The following is a 14,431-nucleotide window of genomic DNA, read 5'->3' as shown; positions in this document are numbered from 1 at the left end:
GTGGCTTCAGTTTTACGGCCAACTGAGCTGAGAGCCCCCTTGCACTCTTGGTGATGATGACCAGTGTCCACAGCCCAGGATTTGGGAAGGCCACGCCCTCGGGTATCCCCAGTCTTTCTGGAATTCTGGGAATTCTGAGACACTGTGTCCGGACTAGTGTCTGCCCATTTCACCAACTGAGCTCTTTCAGGCAAGGTTGTCTCTCACCAGATCAGATTGCTAAGGCTTGCAATTGTGGGCTCCGTGGCCCTTTCCTTTCCCCATCCTGGGATGTGAAAAATTCCTGCCCTGCCATTTGCCTTCTGATGTATCACTTTGGATTCACGTCTCGCATCTCCCACCTTGCCGAGGGTGGTTGCTTTTCTACTTGCAGAGGTCCAGCAAGTCTTTTATTAAACGTCATGTTGACTTCCTGGCTATTCACAATGATTTGGTAGCATCTACTTAGCTTCAAGGATCCAGATGAACTGAGGTCCCCAATTCTTCTACCATCTTGCCCCTTCCCTATAATTTTTCATTTCAATTGTAATTTTGCCACTGATTTACAGACTTGAACTCAATGATTTTTTAGAATATATTTATTCTTGAGAAAACAATAATCAATTTGCCAGGCTCCTCGGGGAGTTGGTACATATACAACGCCTAATATCTTTTGTAAGTTATCATAGAAATACAGGTATTGTGATGAAGCTATATGGAGTTAATGATGTGCATAGAAACAGGGTTAGAGGATGATAACACCTCTAACTAGTTCATATCCAAAAGTAGATACTGATGCATTGATGGGAAGCCAGAATGGTCACTGTCCTCCTAATTTCTGTCAAATGCACTTAGTCCTATTTGGGAAATTTCAAATTCGATGTAGAAAACTCTTCTTGTTTAACTGATGTGCAGTATCTGATGGCTCTAGCTTTGCTTATTTAATAGAGGATGCACGGGCATAGTTCGTTGTTTTCCTATCCCGAGGAATCCACCCACATGTAGAGAAAGTATCCTCTTTCTTTTAGAATATAAAATAAATATGTGTCACTTGCTTCAAAAAGTTAAAATACATTGGATCCAGAAGTGATGAGGTCTGAAGACAGGTGGAAAACCATTTGTCTTACTTAGACAATATTTAGAATCGTTCATTTATGTGTGGATGTGTGTGTTGTTTGAATATCTGTGTGTGTTGGGGGTTTGTTGTAGGAAAGAGTGTCTACAAGGAGGAAGACCAGACCTTGCCCACCCCACAAGCTGTCCTCCAAAGCCCCATCTGCCCTGAAAACTCTAGTGATGAATGACCTGTCACTCTTCCTGCAATTTTCTCTATCCTACAACAGTCATGTCTGGGTCCAGGTGTGACTCTGAGACTGGGCTAAATAGTTCCCTCTGTGCCCTGAAATCCTGTGTCTGTCATTTTGGCTGGAGCCGTTTTGTAAAACCTACCAACCTTTGCATCCCTGGATCCAGGAATTCCAGATCAAAGAAGACTGATATAGTATTTTTGGAATTAAAGGGTTTAAACTCACAAAGTGGAGTTCGATTTTGAATGACTACATCCAATGAAGTCACTTTTATTGTTGATTTGATCTAAATTGACAAGAATCTTAAGTGACATGGAAATAGGGCAGCACGCATGAATGACGAAGGAAAAAGCCACAGAAAAATCCACATATACAAGTCAGTCTGTAGATTTTGGTATCCAAACTTCTGCTGGATTAACATGTGCTTTCATACGCACACACACAAGCGCACACATTATTTGATCTTATCTCATGAAAACCTCCATAATTACCCATTCAGCTCCCTGCACGGTGTGGCCAGCACCTCCAGGAGGCCCTTCTCCCACCTGTGCTACCCACACCTGAGGAAGTCCACCCACCTGGTTCGCATTCCATGGGGGAAGTCACAGGAAGGAGCCTTGCACGGTGATCTCAGACCAGCAGGGGGCGACGCTGGCCAGCACAAGTTTTTCCTAGGCTTCCAGGAGGACCCCACTTTGTGCAGTTGCTCAGGCTGGCAGGTGTGCAGCTCCACACTTTGGGCTGCAGCGTGTGCAATTGCTAGAGCTGCAGAGGCACGATGAATATTTACAGAAGGTCTGGGAACGTGGTATTCCCACCTTGCAACTCTAATGTTGGCACAGCTGGACACTGCATTCTGAGGAAAGGTGAAAAAATCCTTCATGTGCTGTGCTTCCAGTACTCCACAGTCCTTGCTCATCCCCTGTGCGGCCCCTGCATCTGTGGAAATCGTGGCTTTCAATGGAAGACTGGAGGCCCTACTGAGAGTTAAATATTGGTTTGGAAAAGAGTAGATAGGTTGTGACCCTGTAGGAGCCAGGAAGTTTCTGATAATATTGCCCTGCTAGTAATTGCTCCTCAAGATTCACCTCTGGCTAGGACCTTCCAAGCAGGGAAGGAGGCCTGAGGAATCGCTCTCAAGAACAATGTTACTCCCTATCTATTTTTCGATCTACTGTTTTGTCCACCTATCCCTGAAGAACCTATCTGTAATCCATGTCTCCTCCATCATCTCTCCATCATACACCTAGAAATATCTCATTCATCACAGTCCACATATTCACTTTCACATAATAGGAGAGGAGATGATTTTCCCGCTGCTGTGCACCTGATTTCACAGAAACTACTAAGGCAGGACTGTCTTGGCCCAGTACATAGTAGTTTTTAAACATAACTGTCTTGTGTTTTAAAATGACTTAGCTTGTGAAAAATCCATTAAAAATGACATTGGCACAGGCATGTTGACTTCCATGTCTCTTAAACATCCTGCCTGCAATGCTGCTACTTTCTGGTGAATAACTCCATGACCAAGAGAAGAGAAAAAGAAAGTAGAGGAGTCCCAGTTTGCACAAACACCACAGTGTCCTCCATTAACTTGGTAATGAGCATGTCTGCACGTGGCCTGGCCCAGAGCCTGATCCTTTATACTCCTGAGCGCTTGCCCCCAGGCCTATAGCCTTCCCCACCGCTGTGACACAGTCAGCACACACTAGCTGCACTGGAGCTTCAGTTCTGTGAAAGCAAGTGTTCCAGAAGACATAGGAAATAACCGGCCCCCTCCTGGACTCTTCTAAATAGCACATGAGTTAGTGAGTGTGCGTGTCCAACATAGATATCATTCAATTTGGAATAATTTGTGTGGAGTCAGTCTTCTTGAATGTGTAACTCATGAATCGAAGTGTGAAGAGAAAGGACGGTTTTCTGAAATAGCTGCAGTTTTGAACACCTGACCCAGGGTTACAGGGCACCAAGGGTTCCATTCAAGAGCAAATCCACAACCCCAGACTCAGAATCACAACAGGAGTCCAGAGGTATACCTTCTGACTCCGAACTTCTTCCATGCAAACTTCCTTCCTGGAAAACACTCACAGTCAAACACACACACACACACACACACACACACACACACACACACACAAACACATTAAATAGTATTGTTGAATTGGAAAGACAAATGGTTTTCCAGATATTTTCCTACCCCATCACTTTTTGCTTCAATGCATTTCTGCATTTTGGAGCAAACAGCTCATATCTAACACACATTTAAAGAAGAGGACAAGTGCTTAGTTACTTGGATGTGTCTCTGAATTACTCAGGAAAGAGAAATGTTGAGGCACATTAGTATATCTTTTTTTTTTTTTTTCAGAGAAGCAAAATTAACACTCATCAGATAATGCATCATTTTCTCTTAACAAACTTCGGCAAGAACAGTGTTCTATTTTAGCCTTAATCCTTCCAAACATGACTCCATGAGTTTGATGGAAGCTGAAAGGACAAGGAGATAACTTGCCTTCCCTAAATGCTTCTTTTCTAGTGCACGATATTAAATGAGTTATTAAATTTCTGACAATAGGCTCATCAATGCTCTGTATAAAAAGAAGTGTTATTTCTGTGAGTGAATATTTCCTTTAGAAATGTGGATGTTTAGGATGACTCCATGGGGCAAGACCAAATCCACTGACTTGGCATCAGTAATTGCTCAAATACTGGTCCAAGTGAGGGCACCCTGTGGTGTTCCCATAATCAGTGTCACTTTGCCAATCATTGCGTTGTTATTATCCGAAGCCTTGACTGAGTTGGATATACATCCTGGAAGAAGATTTCCTGGAAAGCCTCGAGAACGTAATACCATTGCCTGAGCTTCCTGCAAATCTTTGACCTCAGTTCAGAGCCCGGGGTCCAGCAATTTTCAAAGTAGCATCACTAGGGGGGATTTCTGGGTCCTCAGATATTCTGTAATTACCCACTGTCCCTTTAGGGCCCTAGGAAATGCTCACACTGCAACCCCAAGCCATGGAGATGCAGACCTCCCTCCCTGGGCACCTGCACAGTGTCAAAGCCTCCTGGAAGCTTAGGAAAGGATTCTGGTTGCCGACGTCGCCCCCTGCTGGTCCAAGGACTCCTTACACGACTCCCTGTGGTGACCTCCCTGGAGAACCTGAAGCCAAGAGGGTGGACTTCCTTAGGTGTGAGTGCACTGCAGAAATTCATGTGGGAGCTGCCAGCAGCAATCATGCAGGGATCTGCGAGGATGCTAATGAATGTCCTCATGAGGACCATTTCAATCACTATGAGCATGTGCATGTGTGTGTGTCTCTGTGAATAGAGATGGAAGTCCATGAGGAATATGGTGCAGGGTTTTAGACTGGAGAAAAAAGCAGGACCCATCTATTTGCTGTCTACAAGAGACTCATTTTAGACAGAAGGACACCTACAGCCTGAAAATAAAAGGTTGGAGAACCATTTACCATTCAAATGGCCCTCAGAAGAAAGCAGGGGTAGCCATCAGATAAACTAAAATTTATCCGAAGACTGTAGTGAGAGATAAAGAGGGACACTATGTCATACTTAAAGGATCTATCCAACAAGAGGACTTAACAATCCTCAATATATATGCCCCGAATGTGGGAGCTGCCAAATATATCAATCAATTAATAACCAAAGTTAAGACGTACTTAGATAATGATACACTTATACTTGGTGACTTCAGTCTAGCTAGCGCTTTCTACACTCGATAGGTCTTCTAAGCACAACATCTCCAAAGAACAAGAGCTTTAAATGATACATTGGACCAGATGGATTTCACAGATATCTACAGAACTTTACATCCAAACACAACTGAATACATATTCTTCTCAAGTGCACATGGAACTTTCTCCAGAATGGACCACATATTGGGTCACAAATCGGGTCTGAACTGATACCAAAAGATTGGGATCGTCCCCTGCATATTCTCAGACCATAATGCTTTGAAATTAGAACTCAATCACAAGAAGTTTGGAAGGATTTCAAACACGTGGAGGTTAAGGACCATCCTGCTAAAAGATGAAAGGGTCAACCAGGAAATTAAGGAAGAATTAAAAAGATTCATAGAAACAAATGAGAATGAAGATACAACCATTCAAACTCCTTGGGATAGAGCAGTACCAAAGTTTCTACAAATAGTCCTATATTGGTTGATTTTACTGTGGGTTTTGACCTGAGGCTTCATCTCTGATGAATTTTTTTTTTTATTTTATCACGATTCTGCTCAATGTAGAGCAAATAACAATGGAATAGACCTACAAATGTGGATCACCAAATTAACTGAAATAGTTATCAGTCTACTAGTTTTAAAATGACCAATGGACGCCTGCCTGGCTCAGTCTGAAGGGCTTGTGGTTATTGATCTTGGGGTCGTGAGTTCGAGTCCCACATCGGGCACAGAGTTTCCTTAAAAAAAAGAAAAGAAAAGCACAAGTGCTTAAAAATGCCCCAAATCAATAAGGCTCCCACCGCTGAGCTGGCCCATGGTGGGATGGGACTTCCCACCTGCTCCTTCAGCCGCTGAGCCCCAGCACAGATAGTGCCAGAGCTGAGAAGCAGACCAGGTCCTCCTTCTCGGAGCTCATGCTCCAGGGGGAAAGATGGACAAAATACGGAAAATCATCAGGAATGAAAAGAGCAATTGCACCCTAAAAAAAGAGCCTGGTGCTACCTCTGACTCCTGAACTCTACAGGTGAGGCTGTGTCAAACTGTGGGGCTTTGACAAACGCAGCAGCTGGGGTTCCAGGGAGCCACTGAGGGGAGGAGGTGCAGATCCAAGCAGAGCCACTGCCTGCCAGGATCACAGCCTGTGAAGAAGGCAGAAGGGGGCATGAAGCCAGCTCTGTGTCCTCTGTTGGGGGCCAAGGCTGCTCCTCCCTTCCTGAGGGGGCTGGGAAAAGGTTGTGTGGATGGAACTGGCTACAGACATGGAGATGTGACGGGGGTGGGGGTGGGCACTGACAGCCCAGACGGGAGGCATTCCAGCACATGTCAGTCTGAGGAAGAGCCCGGGTCAGGGCGACACACTGGGTGCACCGCTGTCCACAGCTCACCCAGTGGAAATGAAGGAATGGCCTGTAACACACGACAGGTAGGGTTTCAGGATGAGGACAGCCTCACACCTTCTGGGCCAAGACTCCGACAACTTCGGTAGGGTTTGCCTTGGATTCAGGAGCCTAGGATCGTGGGAAGCTATTACCCATCCCTCCCCCGGAGGGACTGTCATCTTCTGGGCCTCCAGAATGAGAATACAGGTGCCCACGTGTGTGCACACAGGACCTTGTGGGCCTGGACGCAGGTACACACCAAGGAAGAACATGTGGTGGAAGGTATTTCCTGCATGTGACACCCGCCTCCAATGTCATAGATATGATGCCACAGTGGCCTGGGGACATCTGGAGGAAGCACCCGCTAGGATACTCCCTGTTCCACAGGCAAGACGCAGACCATCCCCGACAGGCACAATGGCTTCTGAGGGGTCAAAACCAGGGAAGAATGGAAAGTTGTGTCTGAACCCAGGTGTGTTTCCAGGCTGGGGCCCTGGCTGCACACAGTCCTTCCCTGGGGCCTGTGGAGAGGGGTGCGGTTGTGTCACTGTGTGCACACAGGCCATTGCCTGCAGGGAGCGGGGAGCCGTCGGCAGCCCCGAGCGCTGCTCCTGAAGCTTCCTCCAGGAGTGGACTCAGGTAGGGGGTTCCAGGCAGTGAGGTCACTTCCTTGACACAGAGCCCAACAGAACTTGGAACCCCTGTAACCAGGCACCCGCATTCTAGGGCAGCCCCACCTCAGGCTCACTTGGCTGGAGACATCCGCGACTGAAAGATGTTCTCTTGCTACTTTCCCACTTCTGGGGACTCTGGTTTCCAGGAACCCCAGGGATGCCGCTTGTTCACAAGGGCTTCCAGTCAGAGGAAGAACCCGGGTCAGGGCGACACACAGTTCACAAGGGGCTGTAGACTTTGGCTCCACCATAAAATCCAACGCCTCAGGGCGTTTATCAAGAGGCACCATAAGGTAATACAGAGCAGCCCAGCCCAGGCCAGGCCACCTCTGACAGCCATCCTGGGCAGCCCCATCCCCTCCTCTTCAGTTTCAGGGAAACAGGGATCTGTGGGCAGGTCACATCCAGGCTGGAGGAGGTTGCAGGGCAGCAGGTTCCCCGGTGATCCCTTCAGGGTCACCCTGATGTCACGGTGGGTAGGGTGGAAACAGGATTCCTGAGGTGCCTCTTACCCAACCCAGAGTTAACCCAAGGCCTGGCAGCGGGCCTTTAAACATAACTCTCCTTTTGCTCTCCTTGGGGGAGGTGTGTGCCGACTGCACTGTGGTGTGTCTGGAATGGAGTCAGCTGGGTGTGCGGCCCAGCCAAGGCAGCCAGACCGGGCGCTGAGGCCTCCTGCCGGGCTGCCGGGCACTGTCTTTACACGGAGATCCACCCAGGACATGGGGCAGGAGGGGGAGGAAGAGGTGGTCTGCCCCACCGCCTTGAGGAACTGGGAATTGCCCTGCACAGCTAACAGAGGCCAGCGCGGGCTCCAGGTGAGTGCAGGGGCTGGGGCTATCTGACACCCAGGGCTCTGATGTGGCAGGAAGACCCCGGGTCCCAGAAGCCAGCCTGCAACTCCCCTGGGCTCCCCCCTAGACACCTGCTCCCACATGAGCTGGATTCCCCTCCTCCCCAGACTTGCCCCCATGGCCCTGACCCTGCCTGGGCCAGATGCAGAGTCCCTGTGCACAGATTTGGAGGAATATCAGAATAGAGCCTTCAGGGGATGGCTGGTCGCCCAGTGGTTTAGCGCCTGCCTTCCACCCAGGCCCTGACCCTAAGAGTCCCGGTATCCAGTCCTGCCTCGGGCTCTCTGCACGGGGGCTGCTTCTGCCTCTGTCTGTGTGTCTGCCTCTCTGCTTTTGTCTCTCTGTGTCTCTCATGAATAAATAATACATGTTTTAAAAAAGAGACACACCATGTCTCATCGCACTCACTCTCCAGTAGTTTGCACTGTCCTATGCTTTCTCCTAACTGGTGCTCCCCGGAGACCCCATTGGCCTGAGGTCCTTCCCCACCTTCCCCAAGGCTTGAGCATGGTCCTGGTGAGTTGGGAGACTTTCTCCCAAAGGGACACGGGGCTCACTGTACTGTGTCTATTGCTCCGCAGTTAGGTTTTGAAGGAGCACATCCCTGACCCCCCTCCCGGGGTCAGGCACAGGGGCCTCGTGTGCTGCACAACATGTCAGAAGGCCAGTCGGTTCCCACAGCCATTGAGCCCTTCACTGATGCAGGGCTCGATGCGATTCCCTTCTGTTGCCAAATTACAGGACGGCGCTCAACATCCTGCAGCCCTCACACCCTGAGCCCTCCCACCCAAGGAAAGGTCTCCCTGTTGGCACCTCAAGAGACAGACGTGTGGTCAAATTCAAGGGGTAAAGCCATTAACGCAGGGAAGTGATGTTAAAACTCAGCTGGCAGTTGGACCTGGGATGCCAACCTCTCCCACTAGATCCTTGTATTGATCCAAATTTTTTTGAAAATTTATCCTCTCAGATTATTTCTTTATTGGATAATTTTCTTGTTTAAGAGGCAGGCAGGGAGCAAGGAGTAGGAGAGGGAGACACGGGCTCCTCAAGCACACTCTGCCCTAAGCGCAGAGCCTGCCAGGGGCACGATCTCAGGATGTTGAGGCTATGACCTGAGCCACAAGCAAGAGTCAGATGCTAAGTGACTGAGCTGCAGGCGTCTAGCCCCAGGTTCCTGCTGTGGGGAGAGAGAGTCCCTGAGATGTTTCCAAAGGAAATCCTGGCCCCTTCGGGAACATGGACCCTGTCATTTGGAACCAGTACACCACCAATGCTCAATGGAGGTCTGGCCATGAAGGCCAATGAGATCTCTGTGATCCAGAGTGGGGGGATTCCTACCCTCCCAGTCTCCCTGGGGCCAGCTCCATTGTGAACAACACCCCTATCTCCGAGATGGATGGCTCCCAGTCTGCCATCAGTGCTGAAGTGGAAAAACCAGGTGCTGCCGACAGCGTCCCCAAACACCAATTCCCTCACTTCCTCGAAGAAAATAAGATTGCAGTCAGCTAAGCTCTTTGTCGAGGGAGAAATGCAGGCAGAATGACCTCTAGAACTCTACTTTTTTTTTTCCTTGTTAGAAGAACCCATCTCCTCCTGTTTTTCTTACTGATGTGCAGATGTTTAGGGTTGTGATCACAACCCCAGGCAAGTCCTACAATCAGATGTTGTTATGCTGCTTTGCAAAAAAAAAAAAAAAAAAAAAAAAAAAAAAAAAAAAATTAAAAAAGAGAAAAGAAATTGAAAAAAGAAAAAAACCAAAAAATACTGAAACGTATACAAGCTAGAATTTTTTTTTTCTTCATTTTGGAAAGAAGCGGGTCCTGCAAAGTAGCTTTGTTACTTGCGACAAGCTGTATACATAAAACCCTTGTACAACCAAGAATAAGTATTTCCAAAGACTATCCTCCTATTTCAAGTTGGAACTTACTGAATTAAAATGGACAAGACAACTGTTAGCCTATTGGGGGAGGGAGTACTGTATACTTCCCTGGTGACTCTATGTGGGTACGTGGACAAGATCTGGCATCTGTTTAGGGCCCTGTTTCGTATGACACCCACCCACCATCTTTCCATTTTTTTTCCTGAATGTACTTTCTTTTTCTTTAAACCAAGGTTGTAGAATTACAAAATTCCTTCAACCTTGGTCCTTAGGTAGGATACCCTCAAATGGACTGGTTTAGTCCTTAGGGGGTCAATATGTGTTGCTGCTTATTTAAATAGAGTCATTCAGAGCCCCAAGAGTGGCAATGTACTCCCTATGCTTTCCAGGTGTCTCATTCGTGAGCCAGCAGGAGGGCTAGGCACCTAAACAGGGACCCTCAGGTGACTTAATTTGGTTCCCCAGTGCCTACTCGATCAAAGACCTGGGTTTTCCTTCTTGAAGAAACTCACGGAAAGGGCATATTTCTTACAGGTTCACATACTACTTTGTACAGAAAAAGTGTCCTTGGTGCAGCTTATGCCAAGTTAGTATGAAGATTGTTCTTGAGTATTGCATGAAGGCTACGATGTTCGAATGGGCAAGTCATGGGTGTGAAAGCTTTAATTTATCTACCTCATTTATTTTTTATTTTTGTAGCCATAATGTCTATTTTCCTATTTTATGACCGCTGAAGTGTTCTAATGCGCTGTCTTAAACCTGAGTTGATGTGTGGTGGGAGCAGCTGGACGTGGAAGATATTTTCATGGTTCTTTTTTTTTTTAACTCTACTCGCCCCCCCTTTTTTGTATATGTAATGATGAAACATGCTCTGATGGTTGAACAAAGAGGGAGAAAGAAAGACTTTAATTTCCGAGTGGAGAATCACCTTCTTTGTGGAAAAGTAGATCAAGACTGTTAACAAAAGTTGGTCTGTGTTATGGCACCTGACTTTAGGATCCAAATTTTTTTGGCCACGTTGTGCCTTTCCTTCTGGAATTGTAAGTTGAGAACACAATGCTAGTACCTCCTTACACTGTGAAGTGGATATTGTTACTGAGAACACACCAGCGCTTTTTTCCCTGTTAAGCAAATCATGCCCGTGTGAATGTATGATCTGTGGAGAAACCCCTGTAGTTTTTACCTGCTGATGCTGTCGGTCTTGTTGGAGAATAAATTTTGGATGTTTTTGTTCTCCCCCCCCCAAAAAAAAAAACAAAGAGCAAAATCATGTGATAATCATCTTTCTCTAATCGACTTATTTTGCTTAGCATAATAACTTCTAGTTCCAACAACATTGTGGCAAATTGTAAGATTCCACCATTTTGATGTCTGAGTAATATTCCATTATACATATATATATGAATATATATAATACATATATATTCCATATATTTATAATATAATGTTGCTTTCAAAACCCCTGCTCACGCTGCTTCACCTCCTGTGGAGGAATTCCAGCTCCACTCAACTGCACCCAGCAAACATCCCTTTGGGAGATACTCATTTTTCTTTCTCTTCAACAGTCTCCTGTCTATTCCTTGGGACCAAGGTCTCCCACTTTTCTACTCAGAGGCCTTTTCCTGATGCTTCCGTTATGAGTGATGGCATGATTTGTGACATTAAAAATACATGTCTCTCTCAGACATGATATCTTAAGTTCTTGAATTCAGGATATGGTTTATTCCTTATGGAGCCTAGAATATGGCCAATGGCCAATGTACATCAGCAGAGCTGGTGTTGGATAATCGACCCAGGATCACACAACTCATTAAGAGCAAAACTTGATGTGTGTGCCTGCAAGACTTGGTTCATAACCTCTTTGCTTCCCTCCCTGACAATGAGATCTTCTACCCTGGAGATGCTGAGCTTGAACACAAAGATCTTTCTCCTAGAAATGCACATTTCTGGAATCCTGTGGAAGAACTTGGAAATGATATTCTGATAGGAAAAATATTACATATAGGAGTTGTTTTAGGCAGAGGTAACTAATGGAGGAAGATTTACTTTTCAAAAATGCATGACACTGTAAAAATACCAAAGAGTGCAGAAATAAAAGATGAGGCCAGGAGAGGTGATCTCCAAAAACGTAGGTCTCCTGAGATAATCAGTTACATGGAAAATAATCAAATATCAATCTTGCCCTCCTGTCCTATATTTACTTGGGAAGAGATTCCCAAGCTGCTGTTCATCAAAGGAGTTGTACCAAGTTCTGGATCTTATAAAGGCCAAAGAACGTATGGATACTCATTCTGACTTGTGTATTCTGCAGAGAAGAATAACAAATCTTCCTTCTCTTTCCTCCATAGATTCTTTATCACACTCAGATCTCTTACCAGAGGCAGACAGCTTCTGAGATGCCTCTGTTGACCCTTGAGGATGAAATAGAGGCCAATCTCTTGACCCTACAGCAAGACACTACAGAGGTCTAGCTGTAGGGTCAGATGTTCTCTTAATGAACCAACCAGTTATGGGCAACTCAGAGTACAAATTATCGGGAACTTGGTACTAAAAAAAGGAGGGGGGCAAGACACTTACAATATAAGTGTATAATATAAGAAATTATATATCTTACAGTATAAGAAAAGGTTTATGATGAAAATAAGAACTGCCTTGCAGAGAGAAAAGACCAATAAGCTATACACATTAACAGCCCTGGTCCCATAGTTGAAGCCACAAGGGGATGTCTGAAACATTTAATCTGGACTCCAACATCCAAATAGGTAGTATGTAAACAGTTATACTTAGATACATTTTATAAACAAGACTGCAATAATGAAATATGAAAACCACTATGGAAATTAATAGTTTAAGACATACCTTAAACATTAAAGAGAAATACACAGAAATGTATTAATAAAAGACTATATTCACAATAAAAATATCAACGAAACAGAATAAATACATATCCAGGACCAAAAGAATAAGTAAATGCTTGTTATCTAAAAGGAAATTTTGTAGTAGAATATCTACCAAGACAGGGTTGCTTGGCTGACTCAGTCGGTTAAGCATCAGATTCTTGACTCTTGATTTCAGCTCAGCATGGACTTATGGTCCTGGGATCAAGTCCCACATCAGCTCTGTGCTCAGAGGGGTGTCTGCTGGAGATTCTCTCTCCCTCTCCTTCTGCCCCTCCATGTTTGCTTTCTCTCAAATAAACAAATCTTTAGATAATGATAATAATCCTATTAAAAGAATATCCACCAAGAAAATCAAGGAATAATCTTTTCTATTCTGGATGCACAGGCCACTTTTAAATATTATTTGCATTATATTCTCAAAAGAGAGAGAAATTGATTTTCCTCCTACCCAAGAAGGACTCAATTCAAATGTGTTTTCTCATCCTTTCCTAGGAATGCATATAGTTACAAATGAAAGCAAAGGAAGAGATTACGTGCTGTAAAGAACAAATAAGTATTATACCAATTTCTCAAAGAAATAAAATAAAAGTCAATGAATTATCAGTAAGGTGCTCAAAAAAGATAATTATCTGTCAGAATTCTGAGGTTAATGAAAAGTCCTTTAAAAACAGAATTAAATACATTTTCATTTAAGAACAAACATTATGTTTTGTATAGAAAAGCATTATCTTCAGATAAATGATAGTGATCCCAGGTGCAGGAAGCCTAAAGAATCAGGAAAGGAGAAAGAAAAAAAAAGGGCAAATTTTCATGTGATTAAAAAATAAGCAAGTAGTGTATAGCAATGCTAATTTTATAAAAAGTCACGTATGGCATATAAACACATACACACACTAATGTTTATATATTCATATATATATATATAATTTATATATTTAAATACATATATTTAAATAAACTAATACACTAGTATCATAGTACACAATCCATAAAGGTAAAATTAGTTAAAGCCCAGAGACACATAAAATACTAGTTCATACTTGACATTAGTCTTTAGTAAGTCAAGGTTGTAAGTTTTTGTTTTTGAAGATTACTTTAAATATAAATGAATTAAACTCCCCAACCTATAGACATAGAATGGCAGCATGGCTTGAAAATTTTAAACAAAGCCAAAGCACTCCTACTGTCTCTGCTCCAGAATTTGCTCCTGGGTTGATTCCAAGTGAGGGAACACTCCTGGTATATCCATACCCTATACCAGTTTGTCCAGAATTTAACTCTTCTTCCATATCTGGATGAGAGTGGATTTTCCTTTGGGAAGATAGCTTTGGTTTGGTTTGGTTCGGTTTGGATTTTTGTTGGTGGAGAAGCAAAAGACACGAGAGGTGACTAGAGGGGGAGAACAGGCCTGCTCAGGACTTCTTCAGCTAGCCTTTCTCACTGATCTCCCTGGGCACATGGAAGGAATCCCCTCAACTGCCCATGAAGTGCCAAATCTGCTGGAGAGCCCAGCATTAAGGCCCTTCGCTCAAGCCTGCCTGCCTCCTCACCCCTGTGCCCTGTATACCTGCAGGTCCAAGAATCCTTAGGCTACTTCACTAGCTCCAATCCTGAGATTCCCCTGTGAGGATAGGCCTTTCTACCCTTGGACCTCTGGGATCTTCATAGGCTTCCAGAAGGTAGGGAATGTTTGTTTCCCCACCTATACATCGAGTGGCCAGAAATCAAGAGCCAGGAAGCTGGGTTTTCCTCAGAGGCCATGAGA

The sequence above is a fragment of the Canis lupus genome, chromosome 23 (genome assembly GCF_048164855.1).
Source record: "Canis lupus baileyi chromosome 23, mCanLup2.hap1, whole genome shotgun sequence".
NCBI lineage: Eukaryota > Metazoa > Chordata > Mammalia > Carnivora > Canidae > Canis > Canis lupus.
This window is presented reverse-complemented; position numbering follows the sequence as displayed.